At 44.6% G+C, this 26,059-nt stretch overlaps 1 protein-coding gene across 5 annotated transcripts in view; it reads left to right on the top strand.

Annotated features, from left to right (window-relative positions):
- Positions 1–26,059, top strand: part of TCF20 (transcription factor 20) — a 161,329-nt gene that overhangs the window by 118,023 nt on the left and 17,247 nt on the right. The gene's annotated exons all lie outside the window — the stretch shown is intronic.

Below are 26,059 nucleotides of genomic sequence, written 5' to 3'. Positions count from 1 at the left end.
CAACATCTGACTCTTAATACTCATGAAGCATACTATGGTCATATTTCCTTTCTTCTAAAGCTTTTTATTTCTCTGGAGTTAATAATTCATGTTTTTATTTGCTTTTTATTCTCTCGGACCACATCTTTCTAATTCAGTCTTTCCAATCAGAATATTTATTCTTTAAGTCTGTTTCATAACTGTTATCCTGGGCACTCACCACCATCATCATCATTTACTTCTTCCCTCTATTGAACACTGTTTCCTGAATCCCCTGTCTTCACCTTCGCTGGTCGGGACCCTCACTTAATGCAGTACAGTTTCCTGAGAAAGGGTCGTGGGAGTAAATACGTCACAATCTCATCTACTGAAATGTCTGTCCACAGTCATGAGCGTTGGTTGGGTATAGAATTCTAGATTTGAAATCATTTCCTCTCACTGTCTTGGTGTCATGGCTCCTGGCTTGTCCTGTGGCCTCTCGTGTTGCAGTTGAGGGGACTGGAGTTCTCCTGGTCAGTCGTTCTGTGTGTTCTGACCTTCTCCTCGGGAAGCTTTGAAGAGCTTGTCTTGTTCCCTCGGTGTCTGACGTCTCAAAGTGATAGGCCTTGAAGTCCGTCTTTTCATTCATTTGTTCTGGCTACTCTGCGAGATCTTCCATCAGTAAACGCTTGTGTTTCAATTCGGGAAGTTTGTCGTGTTATTTCTTGGATAATTTCCTTCCCTCTGTTCTATCTTTCTGGAATTCCTGTTAATTCAGTGTATTTTACCTCCTGGGTTGATCCCCTGGCTTTATCCTTTCTCTCTTGTTCTGTGTTCTCTCTCTCTGCCTCTTTGTTCTACTGTCTCTGTGCTTTCTTCAACTTTATCATCTGACCTTTCATTTATCTTCCCTTCTAGTATTTTCAAGAGCTTTTTGCTCTGTGAATATCCTTCTGGGGAGACAGTTACCTGGTTGAATTGGGCTGAGTTAGGGACCTAACTCGTCTCACAAACTCTGAGCTAATACTCTGGTTTCCGACCACATCTTCCCTCCTCCCCACCCCTACTTCCGAGACACCTGTACCTTCCCAGGCTCTGTGCCACAGAGTGGCTGGATTTCTAGTGGCTTCTCCACTGTGCTCATTCCTTCCTCTCTGCTTCCTTTCAGTCTGCGGAATTGCTTACTCTCTTCTATTTCCAGCTTCCAGAATTTGGACATCGTTTGTGTGTTGTTTCCTCTCCCATTCTTCATGGCTTCATAAATTTGTCTTACAAGTTTTGTGGAAAGGAAACAGATGTGTAAATGTATGTTCGGTCTGTAATATTTAAGCAGATGAGAGCGTTTTGTATTAGTTTATATTTAAAACTGATCATACTTGACAAATGTACAGATGACTTTCAATCATAGTCAATAAGGATTTTATCAGCCAGAATCATAGTACTTGTACACTTTGTACTGTCCTCTCCCCTTTACATCTCCCACCAAAACACTGTATTTTATCATTGCATTGTCCCCAGAATGTATAAGTGTCTGATAAAAAGAGATACTCATAAACTATAGTCAGATGTGACTCATGTGACGTTTCTGTATATTTTAAATCAGAACATTCTAATGCAGTCACACAGGAGCTTACCTTTCCCACTCAGACGCCCCCCCCCCACACGCATGGTCTTTCCTTCCGTGTCTGTCATCAATGTCATTCCCAAACCCCAAGTTTGAATAGATTTACTTCTTAGATACAGCGACATTTTTAAATGCAAAAGTTCTAAAGTGATATATCGTTTATGACCCTAAAGTACGAAACTCTTTAACTAGTTCTGAACACTCAGTAAATAACCCATGAATCATATCTTGCCCCAGTTCATGGCCGGCTTGCCAACTTTCCTCCAAAAGTTACAATATCTGGTGGGTTGGTTTATTTTGGTTATTTGTTACTTTTTTGGTGTGTTTCCCTGTCCAAATGCCAGTGTTTTCTTTATTTCAACGTAGATTATTGTGATCATCTCTCGGAGTAATATTTATGTATAAATTTTTGAACATTGTATAGCAATAATTGGTAACCAGGAGTCAGGTCAGCAGGCGAAGTCCTGCCAGCAAAGGTCTGGGTCCTGTCTCAGCCCCAGTCTAGTTTATAGAAAGGAGGAGGGGCCAGGAATGAATGCCCGGGATGCAGTTCCCTCCAGCCCCGAAAGTTTGGTCCCCAGTGGGCTTCCCTTGTAAAACTTCTCGTCAGGAATCTGTCTTCAGAAAGTGACAACTTAGCTAACTGCAATTTAGCCAGCTTTGGTCCCAAAATAAAATCCAGAATGTTATAGTTGGAACAAGTCCACTGAACGTGATAAATCAGTCTTTCTCTTTAACCCACCCCCCACAGCTTTCATTGACTAAATGGTTAAAGTAACATGAAGCACTTTAGGTAGAGAACATTGAAAGTTTTTGTTTTCTAAAATATTAATTGCAGCCTCAGCTATTTCAAAAGTGCTTCAAATGAATCAGATGTTTTAAGGGGTAAAAAGTTGGGATGCTTTATTTAAAGGTAAAAGGTATAAAAGCAGGTATTTTTGTCCCCTATACTTCTATATAGTAGCAGAGGCTCTAAACTTAGATATTTGGGTACTCTGACAGCTCTGTCAGGGCGCAGAGGCCACCATCTGTCTCCTTTAATAACAGGTTTCAGAGCACAAACAATTGCTCAATCTTTGTTTTTTAATTGAGATTTCACTGGCATGTAACGGTATATTAGTTTCATGAGCAATCTTACATAAATCTCATACTGCAGCTTTAAGCGTATTTCCTTGTATTGTACCCGTTCACTATGCCAGTGCCCTTTAAAAATACTAACTTTCCTTGGTCCTATTTACTTTACATCTTTCTTTCAGAATATAATGCTGGCTTTGTGCATTGAATTTAATTTTTCAATACACTTGCATGTCTGTTTTATTCTCAAAAGCCACCCAGTGAGATAGGATGGGAGAAGATACCATTCCATTACCCTTAGAGTAAAGGGTGACTTGACTTCAGTGACACACGCTTAGGTAGTGTAGCCCAGTGATGTGTTCATTTTAAAAATGGTTTAAAAAGTGATGCTTCTTGGCTCTTTGAGCTGATGTTCCACCATGACTACAAGATCCTTTTCTGTTTTGCCTAGCTTTTATTTTTTTAATGTACTCAAGAACAAATTAAAATTACACTAACTTGCCTTCTTTTATTTAACTTGATAGATGATGTTTCAATTTGTCAAGGTCACTTGGAGTCCAGTTTTATCTTAGGTTTTAGCAGATGCATTCAATTTTGGTCTGCTTAACAAGCATGCTCTCAATCCCAGCGTGTTGAGATAAAGCCACATATATTTCATTAGAGACCCATTTGGGCCTATATATTTCTCAGGTGTTTTGACAAGCATGCTATTATAACAAAATAATATGAAGTCCTTAAGAGACAGTAGCTCCTCTCCCTGTGTCACACTACTCTGAAAATAGCTGAAAACTAGAACATTCTTGTACAAACGGCCTTCACTCTCCTTCCTGTTCTGAACGTGGGCCTCACTCCATTTCTGCGCAGCAGCCCTCTTTGGTGTTACCTAACTTGGACCTCCGCTTAGTTACCTTGGTGTCACTGGATAGATGAATCCGCAGTGACCTCAGGTGTGGATGGTGTGACAGAGGTAATTGCTTCCACACAGGCATCCACATAACTGTAAAAATCATGTTTGATACCTTTAGGAATGGGAAGGCCTTAAGGATTGTGGTGGCTGACATATCAGGTGGCCGTGGATCTCGGGTGTGTCCTTTGAGACTGCACACCCCAGCTTTGCCCTACACGTGGGGGGGCTGCTGCACTTCTTCCCGTCCTTCCCCCCCCCCCACCTAGGTGACAATACCCCTTCTAAGTAGATTCTTAACAGCCTCCATGGGGAAATTTTCATCTTTTTTCACCCCAAGAACTGGTTTAGGTTAATTTTTTTGGATCAGTATATTAAAGATTATATTTAAAATTTTAAATACAAGTTTAATTAATGGACGAAAGTTTATCTTTCCCAATCTAACATCCTCCTTAATTTACTTTAAATTGTGACAAAAAACTTGATTTTACAGTGTAAAAGTGTTAATACATTCACTACATTATGCAAATGTGACTACATGTTAAAATGCTAAAAACAGGTCAGTTAGCTTCTCCGGTTATCTGTAAAAGAAAGGCATTATCCTCGGTGCTCCCTACCCCGCCACCCCCATCTGCGTGCTCCTTACGTTAGCCCAGCAAGGATGCTGCCAGTAGCCCATACACCCCTGGTCTCTGCTCTGAACTGCAACTCCCCTCCCCCCCTCACATTCCCTTTCTCTCCTCTCTCACCCTCCTCTTTCCACTTCCTTACACGCCCTCCCTCAGCAGCCCCCTCTCTCTGGCAGTCACTTGGTCTTGTTAGCACAGCTCACACTTCTGTCACAGCCTGTCCACTGCCTTACACGTCACGCACCAGTCCTGGTCATCTCTGTTCCTGCCACTCCTAGCGTGTAGCAGGAAGTTGTGAAATTATTTTTATTACCTGCTTTTCTTAACACTTAGCCCCTCCCTCTTTTTTTTTTTTTTTTTAATCACTACAAGATGACCTTGAAACTAAACTTCTGGAGAAAGGATTAATTTTCTTTTAGGATTTGGCTTTTCTAAATTCTAAGGAATCAATCGCATGTGAAACTTGCCGTTTTGAATTTTATTGCTTATGTTACCTTACAAAATAAATTGCGACAAATTGAAAGACTCTTAATTTTCCTACAATCTATTTATTTATTTTTTTTAGAGAAGCATTTTTGCACCCAGTTTTAAATTAAAACTTGTAAGGGGTAGACTATTCTTTGAAAAATGCTAAAGGACCGTAAACAAGAATATTGACAGGTCATTGTATATTATTGGGCCAAATCATTCATTCCTGAGATGTAAACCAGTATTGCTAATGTGTTAAAAGAGATAACAGGGTGAAAGAGCATGTAAAAGCAGGTATTCATTTCAGTCCAGCCATCATCTGGGTCCTTGCTAGAAAACCTATAAGACCCTGAAGTTGAGCTCACTTCATGGGGGAGTGAGCCTTGGCCCACGTCCCACAGCTGGCGTGTGAGAAGCACTGGTCAGGACTTGGTCAGGAAGGTTTGTATGACTCATGGGGGAGCAGCACCTTGCCCCACGCAGTTCCAGGCAGGCCTCAAATTTTCCAGGAGGCACACTTAATCCAAAACGCAAGCCCCAACCTAAGGCCATTTTTTCAGGACCCTGAGGGCTGGCAGCTGCAGACCAGTTTCTCCCCATCTTCCTGTCTGTCAAGTCCGCTAAGGGAAAATCCGGTCCGCTTCATCAATAGTTGCCCGCAGACGTTCTCCTCACCTGGCTGCCTTTACCTGCTCAGCAGTTTTGGGGTAGGGCGGGGGCGAGTGAGAGCCCTGGAGTCATACTGCTTGGGCACCCCTGTGTCCTAGCTGGTCACGTGCTCAAGTCACTTAACCTCTGTGTTTCACCTTCCTCGACTATGAGTCTGGAAACCAGTAGCATGTACTGTGAAGAAGGTCGGCATGAGGATGAAACGAGGGAAGTGTTTGGCCAGCCTGTGGGCTGCTGCCTGCCTTAGAGCCACGGGCGGTTGTTTTAGTGAGGACTGGTCCTGCTCCCCAGTAAGCTGTACTTGGGGTGTCATTCTGTTCCGGCACCATCAGTGCTTCTTCCAGGAGTGTCCAGAACTTACCTGCTCGGATGGGGAACTTGGGCTACATATGAAACAAACATTGTCTCCTCACTTCCTCTTGTGGGAAACTCGAGTTTTAGGGGAGCAGGGCGTGTGGTATTTAAGGTGCAGTGTTAATTACGGTCTTAGGAAATAGCCCACACGGACACTCTCAGGAATTAGATTCTTCAAAGGAGAGGAGGCAAAAGGAAGGGAATACGTAAAATCTGCCTTGCACATTAAGGAAAGCATTAGTATTCTTGTGTGTTGTAAATTTTTGATAGTATGACTTAAGGCCAAAGTAAAGAGCTACCCAGTAATAAAGTTGTTTTTCTAAATAAACATTGTTGGCAGGTCAGCACTCTGAGATCCAAAATAATGAATTCATGGAATGGTTCAGAGCAACCACGCTCCACCTCTCCCCCAAACGGTTAATATACATGGCAAATGGGGACGTGAGAGGGCTGTGTTGCAGTCCAAGGAGTTAGCCTTGAATTTATGGGCAGTGCGAAACCACTAGTGAATTCGAAGCATGTAGAAATCACAGGATCGGATGTGTTTTATAAAAGAAACTCAGGAAAGACGTAGGGAGAGATGAGAAGCAAGCCGGCCGGTTGAGAGGCGTTGTCATGAATTTGTACAAGAGCTGATAAAGGCAGAGGAAGTGGTAGGAAAGGGCACCAGGAGTGGACAGACAGTGCAGACATTTTGGAATCTAAAGCTGATGGAATTTAGAAACTGATCAGATGTGGCAGGTAAAGGAAAGTGAGGAATGAAGCTGAGGCTTCCAGCTCAGCAAGCAAGTCAGTGAGTGGGAGGGGTGGCGTTGCTAAGACCTCAGCGGCACAAGACAGGACTGAGGAAGAGATGGGAGACATTGCGTTGGTGGCTCCTGTGTAGCGTGAAGAAGAAATACTAGCGAGGAAAGCCTAGTACCCGTGTTCATATCAGTCAACACTTTAGGTCTCTAGTGCAATGTTTTTTAATAAGGACTGCTTGATTTTATTTGGCTTTTTGAATAGATGTAAAACTGGTGAACTTTTAAATCCAAGTTGCCAAAAAGCCTGGGCGGGGGTGAGGTGGGGTGAGATAGGAAATCATGAGATCTGTGTCATGTTTTTAAAAATGAAATCCCACATAGAGAACCCTGAAAAGGTATCAAAGAAATTAAGCTACCATTATAATTATTGCCTAAATTACGATTGGGGGTCAGAAAGGGTAATTTGTTGTTTTTGGTTTTCTAATAATTTTTTCAAGATACATTATTGACAATACAGTAGAATACCAAATTGCATTTAATTACAGTGAGAAGGAAGCTAATATGAAACATTACTTTTATGGGCCTGGAAACAAACTTGTACACAATAGCAGCCCATTTCCTCAGAGTTCCAGAACGTAGCTTAAGGCCTTTGGGTGTTGAATTGAGACAAAGTGCATGCACTTTACTCAGAGATTGAGCTCTGAGGTGAAGAGTGTCACTGTGGGTGGACACCTACCTTCTGAAGGCCTGAGACAGCTCCATTCACAGGAAGCAGCAGGAAACGTTGGGAAGGGCACAGGAAGAGAGTGCGGGACAGAACGGCCCCGGGGCGCTGTCCTAGGAAATACCTTTTATGAAGGCATTTCAGATATTTACGGAGGGAAATAATAACAGTGTATTCATGTCGTTGGTCAGTCACAGTCCTGATAACCCAACAAATTTGCCTCTTTTCTAGATTTTGTCCATGGGCTTGTCCTGCTAGGTATAACAGGAGTGTAGTAATGATTGCCAGATGTACTGAGTGCTTTCAGAGCACTAGCCACGAATTCTCACATTAAACCTCAAACCAACCCTCTGCGGTGGTCCTTGCCATTAGACTGAGGTCTCCACCGTTACGCTATAGATACAAGTCTCTGCGTTCTTCTTTTCACTTAATTTTGTAATTTCAATTTTCATACTAATCTGTGGGTTTTTGTTTTAGTACGGATGTAACGTAATTTATGCAGGGACTCCTGCGTTGTTGGACATTGAGGTCTCCAGTTCACATACTATCTTTTAGGCAACAGTAAACATTTTTAGTCATGGCGTTTTATTTGGGGACAGTTTTCCAGATACTGAACTACTACATCAAAAACCATTTTGTGGTTTTTGATGGGCATTTTCTGGTGGCTTTACCAAGAAAGATCATAGAGAGCTATGATCACCCACACATACATGTGAGCCCCTGTTCTACTAGAGTCTCAATGACATAGAATAGTCTTTAAATATTAATTTATTTCTTGACTTCATTTTTTATATTGGTGATATTGCTATTGTTCCCAATCAACTTTAATGTTTTATGTCCATTGATCATTAATTTGGAATTGTAATGTTTCTCCTAATTTGTTGTCATTTTTCTGTGCGTATTTTTCCGAGTCTGAATAACTTCGGTTATCTGGAAAATTCCTTTCTGCAGGAGTGCCATCTAAATGAGGCCTTAGGAGGGGTCTTAGATGACATCTTCTCCTCTATAAATAGGACAATGACAGAGGACTGTTAAGGGTAAAGTTAACCTCCCTGGATATCAGGTAGCTTCCTTGGTGGGTTCTAGACTCTTCCCGAGGCTTTGAGTTGAGGTGGTTTTAAAGGACATAAGTGCTGTGGGCTGGTGTCAGTCCTAGAAGGTGTCCTCACATGTCATTTAGTAAAGATGTGTTCCAGTCATTCAGCTTCTTGGGTAGAAATGAAACGGAAGAAGAAATGCAGCCCTGGATGCCCTGTCCCTGTGAGCCGGGTACAGTGCAGTGGTGTGGCCTGTGCACTTCGGGGCTGACACTGCACTGGGACACGGGCAGCAGCCTGCTGTTAGGTGACGCACCTTACGAGGCTAGAACTGAGAACTGCCCAGAGGCAGACAAGGAGGACCAAGGTCAGCAAACGAGCAGAGGTCCATCTGAAAAACACTTCAGGTCTGAAGTGGTGCTGGTCCCTTCTGATGGGGGTGGGACACCAGCTGCAGTGACATTACCCGTGGAGGCATTTCATTCCGTACATGTTTCACTAAGCGGCTCGTGGCCGGGTGTCCAGTCAAGTGTATGTTCATTGAATGTTGTGACTGGCTCCGTGGAGATGCACGTGGTTCCAGACTCTGAAAACAGTTTCTGTGAAGTTTAACAACTTGCTTCAGACACGTGTCATGTAGACCCTTGGTTTGCTCGAAAGTTACTTGTTTTTTTCATCCAAAAAACAAGATCTGGCTTGGTGGGATAATAGTTCATTAAGATAAGCAGTAGAATAATTGCCAGATGGTTCTCTTTACTTATTTCTAGGTTGAGGTCCCTCTGGAAGGAATCAAAATATATTAAGGCTTTGAAAGGGTAGCCCTCGCAAACAAAATACGTTTGTTTGCTGACACAAGACTTTGCACCTCCCAGCAGGCCTGGGCAGTTGAATCCACTATTGTTCATGAAAAGTACATTGATTTAAAAAACCAGCTCACCTGTCACCTGCTTCCCAGGCCTGTGTCAGCACTTAGCACCATGTGTTGTGAATTGTCACTGTCGTCCTCACTGGATTAGTTCCCCAGGGGCTGGGTCAGCTCCCCAGAACCCCCCTCTCTTCAGAAAGACGCGTGATGAGCAGCATAATATCCGGTGGGTCTTGGGATGCCATTTAAAGTATTTATCTGAAAAAGCACGTAATAGTTGCAAATCATTTTTGACCATGTTGGTTGGAATTTTAATCTTTGTATAAGAAATTGAATACAGGTGTTCAAATGTTTTGGTGATGAGGCCGAGTGACCATTTTTCTGTAAGCTGCTTTATAGTTTCAGGAAAAGAATGAACGGCTGAGCGATGGGCGCCAGCAGAATTCCTCAGTGCTTGTCCTCGTAGGTCTGTGGGAGGGACCATCCACAGGTTCTGCCCTCACTGCCGAGGGTGCATCCATGCAAGGCTGCTCATGGGCTACACTGCGTGCCTCCTGAGAGAAATGGCGGTTCAGAGGTTACTCACCTCAGGCTCCTAACGCTGGTGATATTGTCCCACACTGACCGTCTAGAGGACAGCCTTCACCTTGCCTCAGAAGAAGGGAGAGGAGCAGTTCCTGTGTGAGAACGTGACCTAATGACACTCCACACACAATTTCCAGATCTGTCTACCCAGCTGCCCACTGGCCTCACTCAAAACCAGAATGTTGCAGACCCCAGTGTCCCCTAATAGTTCCATGCCCTCCTCTGCCCCAAGCAACCTCAGAGCCTCTCCTTCCCTTGTCTCATCTCCTCCTCCCTCCCCCACGCCCTCAGACTCCCCCTGTCAGGGTCCAAACCATCAGCGTCTCATCACAGCAGCATCCTAACTGGTTTCCCCACCGTTTAGTTGGACTCTCTTCAGTCCATCCTCTACTCGGAAGGGATCTTTCTAAAACCCAAGTGTGGTCATGCCGATGCCAGCTTACAACCTGTTTTACTGGCACCCTGTCCTCATTCAGCCGTAACTAGTTGGCATCTGTTATGTGCCAGTAACAAATCAGGGCACATAGTTAACATAAGACAATGATATAGAAAGTGACTAGGCAGCTGCCTTAGATTGGAGGTCCATGTAAAGTTCTCCGAGGAGCTGAGAGGGGAGTTGAGATCTCAGTGGGCCAGCCTTTGAGATGAGAGCATTTGAGACAGGGGTGGGCTCTAGGGAGGAACTGAGCTTGGTGAGTTTGAGGAAGAGAAGGAAATCCAGCGTGCTGAGAAGGATGTGGGGAAGCGGAGAGGGGAATGAGGTTGCCCAGGTCACGGGAGCTAATTCCTGCGGCCTTTGGGGTGGGGTGGGGGGGTTGGAAACAGGGCAGCCGGGTGAATATCAGGACCGCCTGGGGAGGAACAGGTTTGGTGGGGAAAGCAGGAGGTATATTATTATGTTCAGGTGAAGTCTAAGATGCCTCTTAGACATCCACGGAGAGTAGGACCATTTCCGACAGATAGGTCCTCACCGCTAAGAGCAGCTCTGGCTTAGCTTGGATCAGCCCTGTGTAAGTGCCGTGTGGGGCGGGCGGTGTGAGCACCGGAAGCCACGCTGACTTGGGCCAGGGGACAGGGAGTCTGGGAGGCCTGCCCCACCACGCAGACCTGCCAGAAGAGCAGTCACGGAGGGGATTTGAAGAGTGAGTGGCAGGAGAAACAGGCACACGGCAAGACCTACACCTTCCTGCTTACCCCGCCCCCATCATGCCTCTGTGACTCACAATGGCCAGGAGTACGCTCTTAATTCTCTCCTCCCAGCAGCCCCTTCACCGGGCTCTCGATGTCACTGCCTGCCGCCCCCCACCCCTCACAGGTGGATGAATCGTTACATTGAGCACGCTCCTTGTGGGCGGGGTTGGCTGCTTAGCGCCCCCAGTGGGAACTGGGCAAGGCAGCCATATGTGTGGTTGTGGGGAGGTGTCTTCATACACTAGGGTTGCTTCAACCTTGTCTCCTGGTGGGGTGAGGCTTTGCCGTGCTGCCAGCACCCTTTCCTCATCCCCGGGACGCTTCCTCTCCCAAGGGACGCCCATTCCTCCAGACCCCCCCCTTGGAAAAAAGAGAGTTCCATTTAAGGTGAATATGCCAACGAGATCTTGTTGCTCAGCTCTAGAAAACTCTCTGTTTAAAACCTTCCAAATTAACTCGAGGAGCCCTAGGAACAACTCTTCTCCCCATTCCCCGCCCCCCACACACAGGCCCACAAGGGCTCTGAGACCAGCAAACACCAGTTACCTTTAGCTCCTTAATGTGACTTGGGAATTCTGAACCCCCTTAGTCATCAGTATAGTTTCAGACCATAATTAGCTAACCCCCCATCCACTGTTGCCTCTTTGTAATCTCACTCATGAAAGAAAACCCATGTGACGGAGCCACTTGACATCACGTAACCGCTGCGTACTGATCAGGCTGCCCAGAGCTCAAGGACCAGGAGGAGAGCAAAGGGGCTCTTGGATTTACCTGAGAGACAGCCTTTCAAGACACGAGTAGAGATGGTTGGCAAGGAGTAAATCTTGGAGTCTCATTTTAGCCTTTATCCACAGTCACAGGGATTGGCTTCTTGGAAATTATGGTAGACAAGTTACCGTTTTCTTAACCCAGCCCAATTTCCTAACCTGTAAATGGAGATAATAACGGAACCCCCATCCGTTGGTGGTTGTAAGGGATAAAATGAGATTTGTCATAAGGCTGTTGACATTTAAAGAGAGATTGGAGGTGGGGGAAGTAAGTGTTGCATTTAGTGCAGATTTCTAATCCTGGTCATCCTCCTTCCAAGTTTGCATTTTCCTTAGCGGTTGAAATGAGGATTGGCCTCTCGCTGGGTGTCTTCTTACTCAGGGATTACGTTTCTTCTAAAACAGAAATGAAGAAGACAATGCCCATTTCTATGAAGATGGATTGAGCCGATAGTTCTTAAACTTTCTTGGGGCTGAGAAACGCCTGAGCTGCTGCCCGTCAGTCATCCTGGCGGTGGCCACCACCGTCTGCACTGTCAACATGCCGTGTCAGGCGATGCTGGTGACAGACTGAAATCAACTCTGAGCACTCAGTCTAGGTAGTTAGCTAAAGCTGCATTGTAAGCTCGTCCCCCAACTTTGGCACCAAAGTCCCATTCTCGTTTGGACCAAGTTTCCTTCCAGTTCAAGGTTTCTGGGAAGAGGTGTGGGGGTCGAAAAGCACTGCTGTGGGAGCCGGGTGACCTGAAATGCCCCGTGAGGTGTCTCACACATTATCACCTCATTAAGTGGCCCCATAAAGTCCATGGAGAGGGTTGGCGCTGGATCTGGCAGGCTGGCTTTAGAGTGTGGGGACCACTGACCCACCCTATGGATAGTCGCACTGGCAGGAGCTGACATGCGCTAAGCCATGCGAGGTGTTCAAGTTCCTTTCTGCTGGAACTCCGCCCCGAATGGCCCTTTGCAGGCCCTTTGCAGGCCTCTCCTGTCTTGAAGAACGTGGCATTTCCAGCAATAGGCTGGCTTTGCCCGACAAGGCCTTGACCTGTAAATACTCAGTTCAGTTGAGATCAGCAGGTGAGAAGATGGATGAGGTGCACGTCAGTCTGGGCAAGAAAGAATAAAACATGCAAGTAGGAAGCGAGGCTGTAAAAAGAAGGAAAACGCCTTCCGGGGCCCAGAGTTTGGAACTTCTTCAGAGATTTAAGTTCCAGTATAAGCTGCACAGATTTGAAATTTTGTTAAAGGAGGCCTGTTGGGGCAGCAAGTTTGTCATTTCTGCTTCTGAAACCGTTAACAGCTGAATATGTGTGGGTACCTCGAAAATGAGCAGCTCCCGTAATTGGTTTTCTGGAAGCATAGACCCAACTCCTGGGTGGGATGAGCCTGCGAGAGAAGCAGGATTACACCGTGAGTCACTTTCCTGGCAGGTCATTTCTTTTAAAAGATGACTTTTTAGATTCAGAAAGCACAAAAGGTAATCATTTCTCTTTAGAAGCCAATCCAGTGTTTGAGCAAACGTAAAATAAAAAGAAGCTAGCTAGTTTGCGCGCAGACTTGCGCAACCTAAATTTCCATGTTTTAAACTCTGTCTACAAGCGTTTGTCTCCATACTCAAAGGCTGTTCTCTTTCTTTCCATGGTGCTGCCGGGACCCTACGCCTAGGGTCAGCCCGAAACCTGCAGTCCCAGCCTCTCCTTTTTAGCTTCTTAAAGGGCACACACTCCTTTTCATAACTCCGAGACAAAAATATGTAATATTCACAACAAGTCACAGCTTTCTTCTCCGGCTAAAGAGGAAACCCTCTGGTTAGAATTATTTTAATGCAGTGTATGTACCTAGGGGTAAAAAATGCAAACTGTGTTACAGTGACCAAACCAAGCTCTGGCTAGCCCAGACAAGCAGCATTAGTGAAACTTGTGTTGACTTTTTGATAGATGGAGTTACGAAGAATATGTATTAACAGTTACATTTTGTGCAAGAGGAAAACGATTAAGCCTTCTGTTTGTAGCACTTTTAATAGTCTAAAAGGTGGAGTGAAGACTGGTTTCAACTAAAATTGTGGCAAGTGGATTTAACTTAAATTGTGGCATTTTATTTGGGAAATTGCTTTATATTACTTTGTTTTGCGTCTGTACGCGTACCATTGCTGAACCTGAAGACTGCAAACCCAGGAGAATGAGGGAATTACCGAACGTTTAAAACCCTCAGTGCGTGGCCGGCATCAGTGCCCATCACATCAAGAGTCAGGGTTCAGCCCACGTGTGATCGTTGTAACCGGCTTCAGCTTTGTGGGCACCTTGGTAGCAGTAATTACTGGTCCCCGTACTGGTACTAGTTTTTGTCGAAAGAACATTATCATCAATAAAAAGTCTCTATAAAACAGGTAGTTGATGGTGGGAGTAAAGAGTGGTTAAATACTGTGCCTGACCTGGAGAAAGCGCTCTAATAAAGAGAGAAACATTCAGAACAAATGCACGTAAGTGGCCACATTGCTAGGTTTAAGTTCAATCACTAGTGGGTTCTAAAAACTGGGCCTCCTGTGTGTCTGTGCTGCTCCTGGTCTCCAACGTCCCCTGACCTTGTAGATAAGCCCAGGGGGCCTCCATTCCGTGTGGGATCGCGACTGGGACTTCTTTTTTGCTTTCTATTTTTGTACAGAGTGTCTTAGGAATACCCTACATGGCACTTTACAAGTACTCTTTTCCCGGGCGGCCGGATGGCTCAGTTGGTTAGAGCGCAAGCTCTCAACAACAGGGTTGTCGGTTCAATTCCCACATGGGATGGTGGGCTGTGCCCCTTGCAATTAAGATTGAAGGACAGACTTGGAGCTGATGGGCCCTGGAGAAACACACTATTCCCCAATAAAATAGAATGAAATACTTTTCCCTGTCAGGCACATCCAGGGTTTTGTTTTGTTTTGTTTTTGGTGGTGAGAGTTACCCTCGTCGATTTTCTTAAAAGATTCTCCACCGTCCTCCTTTTTTCCCAGCTGGGTATTATCCCCAGTTTACTGTTGAGAAAGTCGAGGCTGAAATGAATTAAGTGTCCCCAGCTCACATTGCTGGTGAGAGGCAGGCCAGGTGACGTCCCCCTTCCTGGGGCCCCGCCCACGGGTCTTTATCCACCTCAGTGCCTCTGGGCAGCTCCACTCGAGGAACTCCCGGGATCTCCTCTCCAGCCCAGTTTTCTGTCCATTGTTCTCATTTCACGCGTTTGTCTCTTTTTACGCTGCCTATATTTGAGGCTGGAACCAAGAAAAGGATGCCCCACCAACTAAGGAAGGTGAACACAGGAGATGCCAGCTCACCACCTGGGACGTGTCTTTCACTGGATTGTTTTCTTCCCTTCACTTTAGGATAAACATGAAAATGATAAAAACAGCTTGCTGACAGATTCTTTTTTTTTTTTAAATTGGGGAACAGTGTGTTTTTCCAGGACCCATCAGCTCCAAGTCAAGTCGTCGTTTTCAATCTAGTTTTGGAGGGCACAGCTCACAGTGGCTCATGAGGGAATCAAACCGGCGACCTTGGTGTTATGAGCACTGCACTCTAACCAACTGAGCCAACCGGCCACCCCAGAGATTCATTTTTAAAAGCATGTTTTAAGTTCTATCTTGGGGTCACTTCGATAAAGCTTAGCTCTACCTAGCATGTTATAAGCATATTCCTAATAATAGAATCATTAGAATCATTGTTCTGCGACACTAGAGAATAATCAGTTTAATTCAAATAGTGTGGACTTGTGTGTTCCAGGATGGGTCTCTAGCCTTCCCTTCAGTTAATTTCAAAATGAAATTAAACCCATTCCTGATCATTCCAGTTGAGATTTTGCTCTGAGTTCAAAACATTCTATTCTGTAAACTAGCTTTTAGAGGGGGCTACATGTGTCCTCGCCTCAGCAGAATCCTGCTGTACTGATGCCCAAAGAGCTCCCCTTCCACTGTGCCCCCCAAGTGAGGGGACCACCACACACCAGGCCCACCGTCCCACAGACCCCGTGGCTGTAGCTCACCATCACTCCTGTGGGTTTTATCTCCAAGGTGTCTCTCCATGCAGCCTCTTGTGTGTACACACACACACACACACACACACACACACACACTCCGTACCCAGACTTACATGCCATCCCCCACCCGGCCTTGGCCGTTGTTGGCTCCTTCAGAATCGTGCTCCTCCGTGGTGGCCCTCCATACCCTGAGTGCTTGTCCACTTTGTTCTCTTGGCCCAGGGCGTCTCCCTGCCCCCTTTGCCCGAGTGTTTCTTCTCCCTCCTCCCTGCTCAAGCAACACCCCCTCAAGAATGCTTTCCCGGCCTCTTTTACCAGCTGGTGACACTGCCTCTAAGCGCCCAAGTACTATTTATTAACATTAGAACACTGCAGTTGGGTTTCTTAGCCCTACTGTTTCCCTGAGGGCAGACACTGGAAGGACTTCCCATCCTCATTTCAGCTCCTGGCCTGCAGTAAAGATAGGTTGAATGAATAAAAAGGGAAGATTGTTCCATTTCTGAAGTTGATACCATTTAAGAAAACCTAAATATCAAAACAAAGACCAGTGAATCAAAAGCACCCCGACCACCGGTCTCTTACAGCCTTTGGAGAAACCAGCGCGTTAGAGGAAAAAGGAGGAGCAGAGAAAACGGAGATGATAAAGACCAGACTGATCGAGTTCTTACTCATTTTCCTCTGGCCCATGTTTTCAGTTGCTGAGCTTGGCCGTTTTATGCTGTAGATTCAGAATGGACGTATTAAGGCAAATGAACCCCGTGAACAGCTTGTTAGGAAGTCACAATGCTTTCTTCGTATTCAGTTAGGATAACGTGAGTTTCATGATTCTGTGCAGAAGCATTTACCCGTGTCAGTTGCTGGTCACCTTCACGTCTTCCCATTCACTTAACCTGTGAAAGTCTGGATTTGTAAAACAGCAGCAACAAAAGGAGATGTATGTGATCGAATCTTCCAGAGACAAGACACCTTTCCCAGCTGCATCTGAGGCCTACTAAGTTCTCAGTGTTTGCGCAAGGATGAAATGAACACACTCATTGTGGAAAGGCATGTGTACGCGAAAGAGATTCTTCACGTGCTCAAGGCTGCAGCTAAATTCTGGCCCCTCAGTTTGACAGGTGAAGTGCAGAAAGACAAGGACCTTGTTAATGAAGGAAAATGCTCTTTAATCCCAGGCCTTCTAGCCCGACACAAAGCGTCGATGTCACTATAAACCCATCTGCAAGTACGGAGACCATAGGGAGGGAATTCAGGGTCCAGGCTTTCTTCTGGATCAGAACCAGCCAGGATGTAGCTGGGAGACGCTGCCAGACAGCAAGCTGCCCTGGATTTTGAAGCTGGTCCACTTCTGAGGCCCTCACCCCTGAACCCCCACTCACTCAGCCACAAAGACACATTGTACATTTATAATGTGGCTTGCAAAGCTTTCCCAGAGAAGCTAATATTTTTCAGGCCCAGCAGCATGTGCACTTTTAGATTGGGGGTTTTCTGGGAGGGGATAAGGGTCTAAATGGATTATTTTTCTCCCAGAGTATGTTTATGTCTGAAAGATGATCAGATTGAAGAAAGTTTGTGCATGTGTTTTCTCTTCTGGTTTCGATGGGAAGCAGATGATTGTGTTTGGGGGAGGAGGGGGCGGTGGCAGAGGAGACGGACAGTTAGGCTCTAGGTGAGTCCTGAGCAGAGGTACCCCCTTGCTGGGCGTCCGCCCCTCGTGGCAGCGGGGATCCAGAAGCAGTGGCAGAAGTTATTCCAGATTACTCTGATGTGAGTGGGGTTGCACAGCAAGGGTGGGGACGGGCTGGGAGCACCGTGGCTAGGAGCACACAGCAGGTGACACGGGGGCAGGTCTGCTCGCCAGTAACAGGGCACAACACACCGGCCTGCGGGCGCTTGCCGCATCCTGTGTGTGCTCCGTATGCCTTTGTGGGTGAGTTTTTGATGCTTTTGACCTCCTGCTAGTGTTTAATTTGCACTAGATTGTGTATAGTCTTTTTTTTTTATATAAAGATCAAGTTCTATTTTTTTTTTTTTTTTTTTTTTACTTTATTGGGGAACAGTGTGTACTTCCAGGCCTTTTTTCCAAGTCAAGTTGTTGTCCTTTCAATCTTAGTTGTGGAGGGCGCAGCTCAGCTCCAGTTGCCGTTTCTAGTTGCAGGGGGTGCAGCCCACCATCCCTTGCGGGAGTCGAACCGGCAACCTTGTGGTTGAGAGGATGCACTCCAACCAACTGAGCCATCCGGGAGCTCAGCTGCAGCTCAGCTCAAGCTGCTGTGTTCAATCATAGTTGCAGGGGGCGCTGCCCACCATCCCTTGCGGGAGTCGAGGAATCGAACTGGCAACCTTGTGGTTGAGAGCCCGCGCTCCAACCATCTGAGCCATCCGGGAGGCAGCTCAGTTCAAGGTACTGTGTTCAATCTTAGTTGCAAGGGGCAGAGCCCACCATCCCTTGCGGGACTCGAGGAGTTGAACCGGCAACCTTGTGCTTGAGCGCCCACTGGCCCATGTGGGAATCGAACCGGCAGCCTTCGGAGTTAGGAGCATGGAGCTCTAACCGCCTGAGCCACCGGGCCGGCCCTGTGTGTAGTTTTTATTCCCCTTTTATTTAGCACCTTACAATGCTAAAGAGCTTTGCAAAACATTAAAAATAATTCCCATTGGTGTGTGTTGTTCAAGGATAGAATTAGGGGAAATGTAGTGAAAGTAATGGTGAATAATAGCTAAGAGATGCAGTGTTCAGAGATTTAGCCAAGAGCTGACCATAATTCATTCCAAGAATAATCTTTTAACTTAGTTTGTATTAATTTAATAGACTGCGTGGGATGTCTTATGTCCAATTTTGATATCAATAAGTGCCAAAAATACAACACATTATAGATGAAGATATCTTTTGTATATTTTATAAGTCCTAATAATTATATAACGGATTCTAGTTTATGAAACACTTTCACAGTTACTTCAGATAACAACTCTATAAGGAAGGAAAAGCAAAGAGCATTCTCCCCATTTTACAGATGATAAGATCAATGTGACTTTTTGGCTTTCCCACAAGAGCTGACACCCTCAGGTTCTTTTTCCACTGGCCCTCGTGCTGCTTCAAACTCGGATAATACTCACACTAGACCCTCCATATTTATTCTAAAAAGCCAGTGGAAGAGCTCTTGTCTTACGATGCACACAGCTAGCCGTTAGCTGGTGAATGCTGCTGACGGGACTGGCTCTGACACTGCTGTCACTGTACTTGATGAGGCTGTGTAATTAGCGAGTTCAGTTTCTGAAACTGGTGGTGGTTTTGCTGGAACAGCTATGGGACATAAAGCAGCTTTGGAAACCATGCACTTTACCTCTCGTAGCATTGAGTAAATGGACCTGAGAAGAACCTGACATCTCTCCGGCCCTCCAGCGTTGTCTTTGCAGCCCACGTGGCGTTCTGGGCTATGGTGCCTGTTCCAGAAGCTGGCGCCCAGCCCTGCTCCCAAGTCTGCAAATGGCACGCAGCCGCAGAATGTTCCAGCTAGTCTCTTGAGCTTTGGTGAGGGACCATGCAGAGATTATCTAGCTCTAAGGAAGCAAGGACCCAAAATACAGAGTTTTGTCTGTACTGCTTTGGCCAGCACCTTGAAGTGCTCTTGAAGAAAAGCGATAAGGATGCAACGTCACATAAAGAAAGGTGTTTTCAGGCCCTCAGGGTAGCTCCTTGTATGTAGACCACGTCGCTGCCTGAGAGCTGAAGTAGATTGCTTGGGCAGCAGAGCCTTCTGTCCCAGATATGGAAGGCATAATTAAAAGGGAAAAAAAGCTCTTGCTGGTGGTCAAAAATTAACACATACCTTGTTCCACATTCTCCAAGCTCTCCTGGCATCAGCTTTTTAATTCACATTCAAGAGTAGCCTCGTTAGTTTTCTCCAAGCTCTCGAATTTGTCAGACCTTGCATCCATTCCATTAGCCCACATTTACTGTTCCTACGGTATGCCGGGCCCTGGGGACACAAGAAGGATGTCACAGTTTAGGGGAGGTGGACAAACAGGAATAAGCACTACTGTAAGCGTGAACAGAAGAGTGTGCAGTGCGAGCTAAAAGCCATCTCAGCACAGAAGTGGCAACGTGTGTGATCTTTAAGTCTCAAACAGAACCCATCATCATCAGCGCTAATAATTGTCTGACCCAAATGCCTCGGCGCGCTGAGGCTGCTTGGAGATGCTCATTAAACAGCGATTATTCAGGCCGCACTTACAGCTCATAGGAAGGAGCCTTTCTGTGAATGAAGAGGCACAATTCTCCAGGCGCCTGGCGGCTATGGATTAAATCGCTCCTAGGTGATTCACCTCCTGCAATTTGCCACCACCAGTCACAGGCAGCCCTGCCTTTGGGACAGTGACGAGGGCTGTGGAAAGGATGGGGGGTGGGGGTGGGGGGCGTTTGGCCACTTTCTGATGTTCGGAACATGTCCAGACATTTTAAGAAGACATTTTATAATTTCTTTCCCAAGGTTACAGTATCAAGAAATGCAGGATTCTTGTCAGAGCTGCTTAAAAATAACCTTTATTCCCTTCAATAATAAATGAAAAATTCACTGCTGAGAAAATTGGGCCGTTGCTTGTGTCAAAAACATACCTTGAGGGGCGGCAGGATGGCTCAGTTGGTTAGAACGTGAGCTCTCAACAAGGTTGCTGGTTCAATCCTGCATGGGATGGTGGGCTGTGCCCCTTGCAACTAAAGATTGAAAACGGCGACTGGACTTGGAGCTGAGCTGCGCCCTCTACAACTAGACTGAAGGACAACGACTTGGAACTGATGGGCCCTGGAGAAACACACTGTTCCCCAATATACCTCAATAAAAAATTTAAAATATATATATACCTTGGTTTAGAAACCATGATCGAAGCCCCACTGTCTGATTTGTATGGAGAACAGTGTTGTGTGGACTTCACCTCTCCTAGGAATGAATAGCATTACACTTTTAACAGTGTAGTCAAAAACAAAGGACATTTTGCTCTGTACTGACTGTTATATTATTAGCATTATGGGAGATTGATAACGTAAATTGTTTCTTCAGCTAAAAAAAAGTAAAGAAGAAAAATTAAAAGGAAATGGTATTCGCCTGGGTATTGATTTTGGGGATAGAAGGGGAGAATAGAAACAGGATATTATAGAGATATGTTTTCTATATTCTCTTTGGCACCTGGTATATGGAATTGCTTGATCATATGGTAATTCTATTTTTAATTTTCTGAGGAAATACCATGCTGTTTTCCACAGGGGCTGCACCATTTTACATGCCCACCAGCGGTGCACAATGGTTCCGGTTTCTCCACGTCCTCTCCAACACTTTTTTTTTTTTTTGATCGTAGCTATTCTGACGGGTGTGAGGGAGTCCTTGGGTATCAGGTGGTACTTGTGATTCGCTTTTCCCTCATGAGTTGATGCTGAGCACCTTTCATATGCTTGTTGGCCATTTTATATCTTCTTTGGAGAAATGTCTACTCTAGTCCTTGGCCCATTTTTGAAATGGGTTTTTTTTGTTGTTGCTGTTAAGCTTTAGGAGTTCTCTATGTAGTCTGGATATTAATCCCTTATCCTATATACAATTTGCTAATATTTTCTCCCACTCTGTGGGTTCCCTTTTTAGTCTGTTAATAATGTCTTGATACACTTTTTTTTTAATTTTCATGAAGTCCAATTTGTTTATTTTTTCTTTTGTTACGTGGGCCTTTGGTGTCATAACCCAAAAATTATTGCCAAATCCAATTTCATGAATTTTTTGTCCTATTATGTTTTCTTCTCAGAGTTTTGTTGTTTTATGTCTCACGTTTAGGTCTTCGATCCGTTTTGAATTAATTTTTGTATATAGTTTCAGGAAAGGGTTCATCTTCATTCTTTTGCACGTGGATATCCAGTTTTCACAATACCATTTGTTGAAACGACTGTACTTTTCCCCCCACTGAATGAATGGTCTTGGCACCCTTATCAAAAATCATTTGACTGTATCTGCAAGGGTTTATTTCCGGACTCTTCTATATTTCTCGTTGTGCCAATGCCACGCTCTCGATTACTGCAGCTTTGTAGTAGGTTTTGAAGTCAGGAAGTAGGAGTCTTCCAGTTTTGTTCTTTTTCAAGATATTTGGCTATTCAGAGTCCCTTGAGATTCAATAAGAATGGGATAGGTTTTTCTATTTCTGCAAAAAAAAAGAAAGTCATTGGAATTTTGATAGAGGTTGCATTGAATCTGTAGATCATTTGAGGTACTGTTGACATTTTCATAATACTGTCTCCTAATCCATGAACATGGGATGTTTCCATTTGTTTATGTCTTAATTTCTTTCAGCAATGTTTTGTAGTTTTCATTGTATAAGTCTTTCACTTCCTTAGTTACTTCCTAAGTATTTTATTTTTATGCTATTGAGAATTAGTTGTTTTTGTAATTTCCTTTTCAGATTGTTTATTGTTCATTTATAGAAATGCAACTGATTTTTGTGTGTTGACTGTGTATCCTGTTATTTTGCTGAATTAATTTCTTAGTTCTAACAGGTTTTTTGTGGACTCTTGAGGATTTTCTACATGTAAAATCATCTGTAAACAGAGACAATTTAATTTCTTCCCTTCCAGTGTGGACACCTTTTTTTCCTAGTTGTTCTGGCTAGATCTTCCAGAGCTTGAATAGAAGTGGTGAAAGCACTTTCTTGCCTTATTCCCCATCTTAGAGGAAAGGTTTTCAGTCTTTCACCATTGAGTATGCTATTCCCTGTGGGTTTTTTATCAATGGCTTTTGTTATGTTGAGGTAGTTTCCTTTTAGTCCTACTTTGTAGAGTGTTTTTATTATAAAAGGGCGTTGAATTTTGTCCAGTTCCTTTTCTGCATCAATTAAGATGGTCATGGGGTTATTTCCTTTATATATTGATATAAATTCAGTAACATATGAGATCTATCTACTCTTTACAGCTCCAATGACTTGGTTATTTATGTTTTTTTAAACAAAGATACTCTTTTTTTGTTTTTAAGATTTTATTGGAGAAGGGGAGGGGAGCAGGACTTTATTGGGGAACAGTGTGTACTTCCAGGACTTTTTCCAAGTCAAGTTGTTGTGGAGGGTGCAGCTCAGCTTTCAATCTTAGTTGTGGAGGGTGCAGCTCAGCTCCAGGTCCCGTTGCCATTGTTAGTTGCAGGGGGCGCAGCCCACCATCCCTTGTGGGAGTCGAACTGGCAACCTTGTGGTTGAGAGGACGCGCTCCAACCAACTGAGGCATCCGGGAGCTCAGTGGCAGCTCAGTCAAGGTGCCGTGTTCATAGCCGACCATCCCTTGTGGGAGTTAAGGAGTCAAACCAGCAACCTTGTGGTTGAGAGCCGGCACGCCAACCAACTGAGCCATCTGAACACCCGGGAGCTGAGTGGCAGCTCATTGACTTCATTCTACTTGCGGAGGGCGCAGCTTGCAGGCCCATGTGGGAATCAAACCGGCAGCCCCGTTGCCCAGAGCTCGTGTTCTAACCAACTGAGCCACCCGTCTGCCCCCGCTTTTGGTTATTGATGTCACAAAATTACATCTTGATATTGTGTGCCCCCAAACATCAACAAATAATTCTGTAAATGCATTATTTTCTTAACTCATGTAGAAAACAAGGTTTGGAGTCACAAACCAAAGTTACAGTAATACTAGCTTTTACATTAATAATTGGGTTTTTCCTTTAACTGTATGAATCTCTTAAATCATGTAGAAAACAAAAAGTACAATTACAAATTATTGTTACAGTAATGCTTGCTTTTATAATTGCCCTCATGTTTACCTTTATTGAGATTTTTATTTCTCCAACAGCCTCAGTTACTTCTAATGTCCTTTCATTTCACCCTGCAGAACTCCCTTGAGCATTTCTTGCTTGATAGGTCTACTGGTCACAAACTCACTCAGCTTTTGTTTATTTTGGAATGTCTTAATTTCTCCCTCACTTAAAGGGCAGTTTTGCCAGATACAGGACTCTTGGTTTATAGTTTATTTTCTTTAAGTACTTGGAATATATTGCCCCACTGTCTGCTGGCCTTCAAAATTTCTGAAAAGAAAGCTGCAGAAAATTTTACTGAGGATCACTTATGACAATTTACTTCTCTCAAGATTCTCTCTTTGACTTTTGTGAGTTTGATTTTAACGTGTCTCAGTGTGGATCTCTTTGAGTTCGGTTTACGTGGAGTTCGTTGAGCTTCTTGGATGTTTATGTTCATGTGTTTTATCAAATTGGGGAAGTTTTCATCCATTATTTCTTCCAAGATCATCTCTGCCCTTTCTCTCTCTCTCCTCTTTCTGAGACTCCCACAAGTCCTGTGTTGATCTGTTTAATGGTGTCCCACAGGTCCCTTAGGCTCTGTTCACTTTTCATCAACCTTTTGTTGCTGTTCCTGAGACTCAATAATTTCCACTGTCCTATCTTCAAGTTCACTGATTGTTTCTCCTGCTTGCTCCAATCTGCCTTTGAATCCCTCTAGTGATTTTTTGTTGTTGTTGTTATTCTTCTCAGCTTCAGAATTTCTTTTTAGGCTTTCTGTATCTTTATTGATATTTTCATTTGTTCACACATTGTGGTTTTTTTGTTTTTGTTTTGACTTTGTCCACATCATTCTTTAGTTCTTTGAGCATCTTTAAGACAGTTCTTTTAAAAGTTTTTGTCCAGTGTATCTGCCATTAGGTCTTTTTAAAGGACAGTCTCTGTTGATTTATTTTTTTCCTTGAAAAGACCATACTTTCCTTTTTCTTTGTATGCCTGTCAGATGTTCCCCTTCCCCAGGGTGTGCTTTTTTTTTTTTTTTAAATAATTGTTACAGTCTATCTGTGCCTAGGATCAGCCTGAGGTGTAAAAGGTGTAAACTTCAAGTCCTCTCACGGTCTTTTCTGAGCCTTTCCCTGGGAATGTATGGTCACTTTCTAATTTTCCCCATGTATGCAATTGTTTTTGAATGTCCCAATCTTTAATGTCTGGCTCTCAAAAGGGGAAAAAGCAAAACATTAAGGTGGGGCTGGTGCCACTCTTAAATCCCCAGGAAGTTACTTCAGCAGGGAGATGGGGGGGCCGGGAGGGGTTAAAAACAATGGCTGCCTACGTCTTTGTCTCCACCTCTGTGATCAGAAGCAGCAAGATCCCCAGTACTTGGAGGACAGAGGTTTTTTTTGTCTACCTGGCTTCTGCAGGTTTGTGTGCCAGCTGCTTCAGGACCATGTGCTCGGCTGCCGCCACTTCACTAGAGTGGGGACAGGCAGCTGCTGCTGTGCTAAGAGCCGAAATTGACCAGAATTAACTGCAGTTTACCGTCCAAGTCTTTCCTTGGAAGCTGAAACCCTGCAACAGTCTCCAGAGTTGCAGAATAGTTACAGCAGACAGATACGCCAGGGTAATTGTTGTCTAGGTGGGAGACAGGCTCCTAGAGCTACCTTTTCCCCCATCTTCCCACACTCCCAGAATTTACATTTCTAACAAGTTCCCAGGTGACGCTGAAGCTGCTGATCCAAGGACCACACTGAGAACCATTGAATTAAACTCCTTAAGGTCTTTTCTTTAAGGCCCTAATATACGATGCATGGTCTTTCTTCTCTGCAAGCAGTGTAATAAATTAATTGTGCTTTTTAACTGAGAGCAAGCATTTTTTTGACATAATTTCCTGGCGAGGGGTGAGCTTGCGTTCTTTATGATACAGACAGGACCTGTGGTCTGTGGGCTGGTTCAGGGCAGAGAGCTCGGGAAGCCCTGCAGGCGACAGAAGAGCATGGGTTGAGGTAGGAGGGAAACAGACGTAGTTCAGATCCGAGCTTGATCACCTCTCTTTCCTGTCTGTAAACTCGTGTGATGACAAGGCCTGCTCTGCAGGTTGCTTTTCGTACGTGGTCTTTGCGAAACACCTAGCGTGTATGTGGCACATGGTTGTCTTGGGTCACATTTCCTGAGCACTTTTGATCCAGCCACTGTTCTAAGCCTGAGTTAGTTAATACATTTAGCACTAACAACATCTCTGTGAGGGAGATACCATGTTTCCCCGAAAATAAGACCTAGCAGGACAGTCAGCTCTAATGCGTCTTTTGGAGCAAAAATTAATGCAAGACTCGGTCATATTTTACTGTAATATAAGACCAGTTCTTACATTAATTTTTCTCCAAAAGACGCATTAGAGCTGATTGTCCAGCTAGGTCTTATTTTCAGGGCAACATGGTAGTATTATTAGATCCATGTTTGCAGGTTAGGAACTTGGCCAGGAACACAGACAGGAAGTGGTGGGAGTGACTTAGATTGCACAGCCCACACACTTGACTTCTACAGCAGTGCCTCGAATACTACGCCCTTTTCTGTATTGATATTCTGGCTGCAAGTCACAAAATTCAACTAAAAGGTGAATTTTTTTTTAAATGTCCTCACTCTTAACAAGTCTGGAGATGGGGTGTGCCTGGGGGTGGTTGATTTAGTGCTCAGCAGTGTCACCAAGG

Source organism: Rhinolophus sinicus, linkage group LG02, assembly GCF_036562045.2.
Source record: "Rhinolophus sinicus isolate RSC01 linkage group LG02, ASM3656204v1, whole genome shotgun sequence".
NCBI classification, from domain to species: domain Eukaryota; kingdom Metazoa; phylum Chordata; class Mammalia; order Chiroptera; family Rhinolophidae; genus Rhinolophus; species Rhinolophus sinicus.
This window is presented reverse-complemented; position numbering and strand designations above follow the sequence as displayed.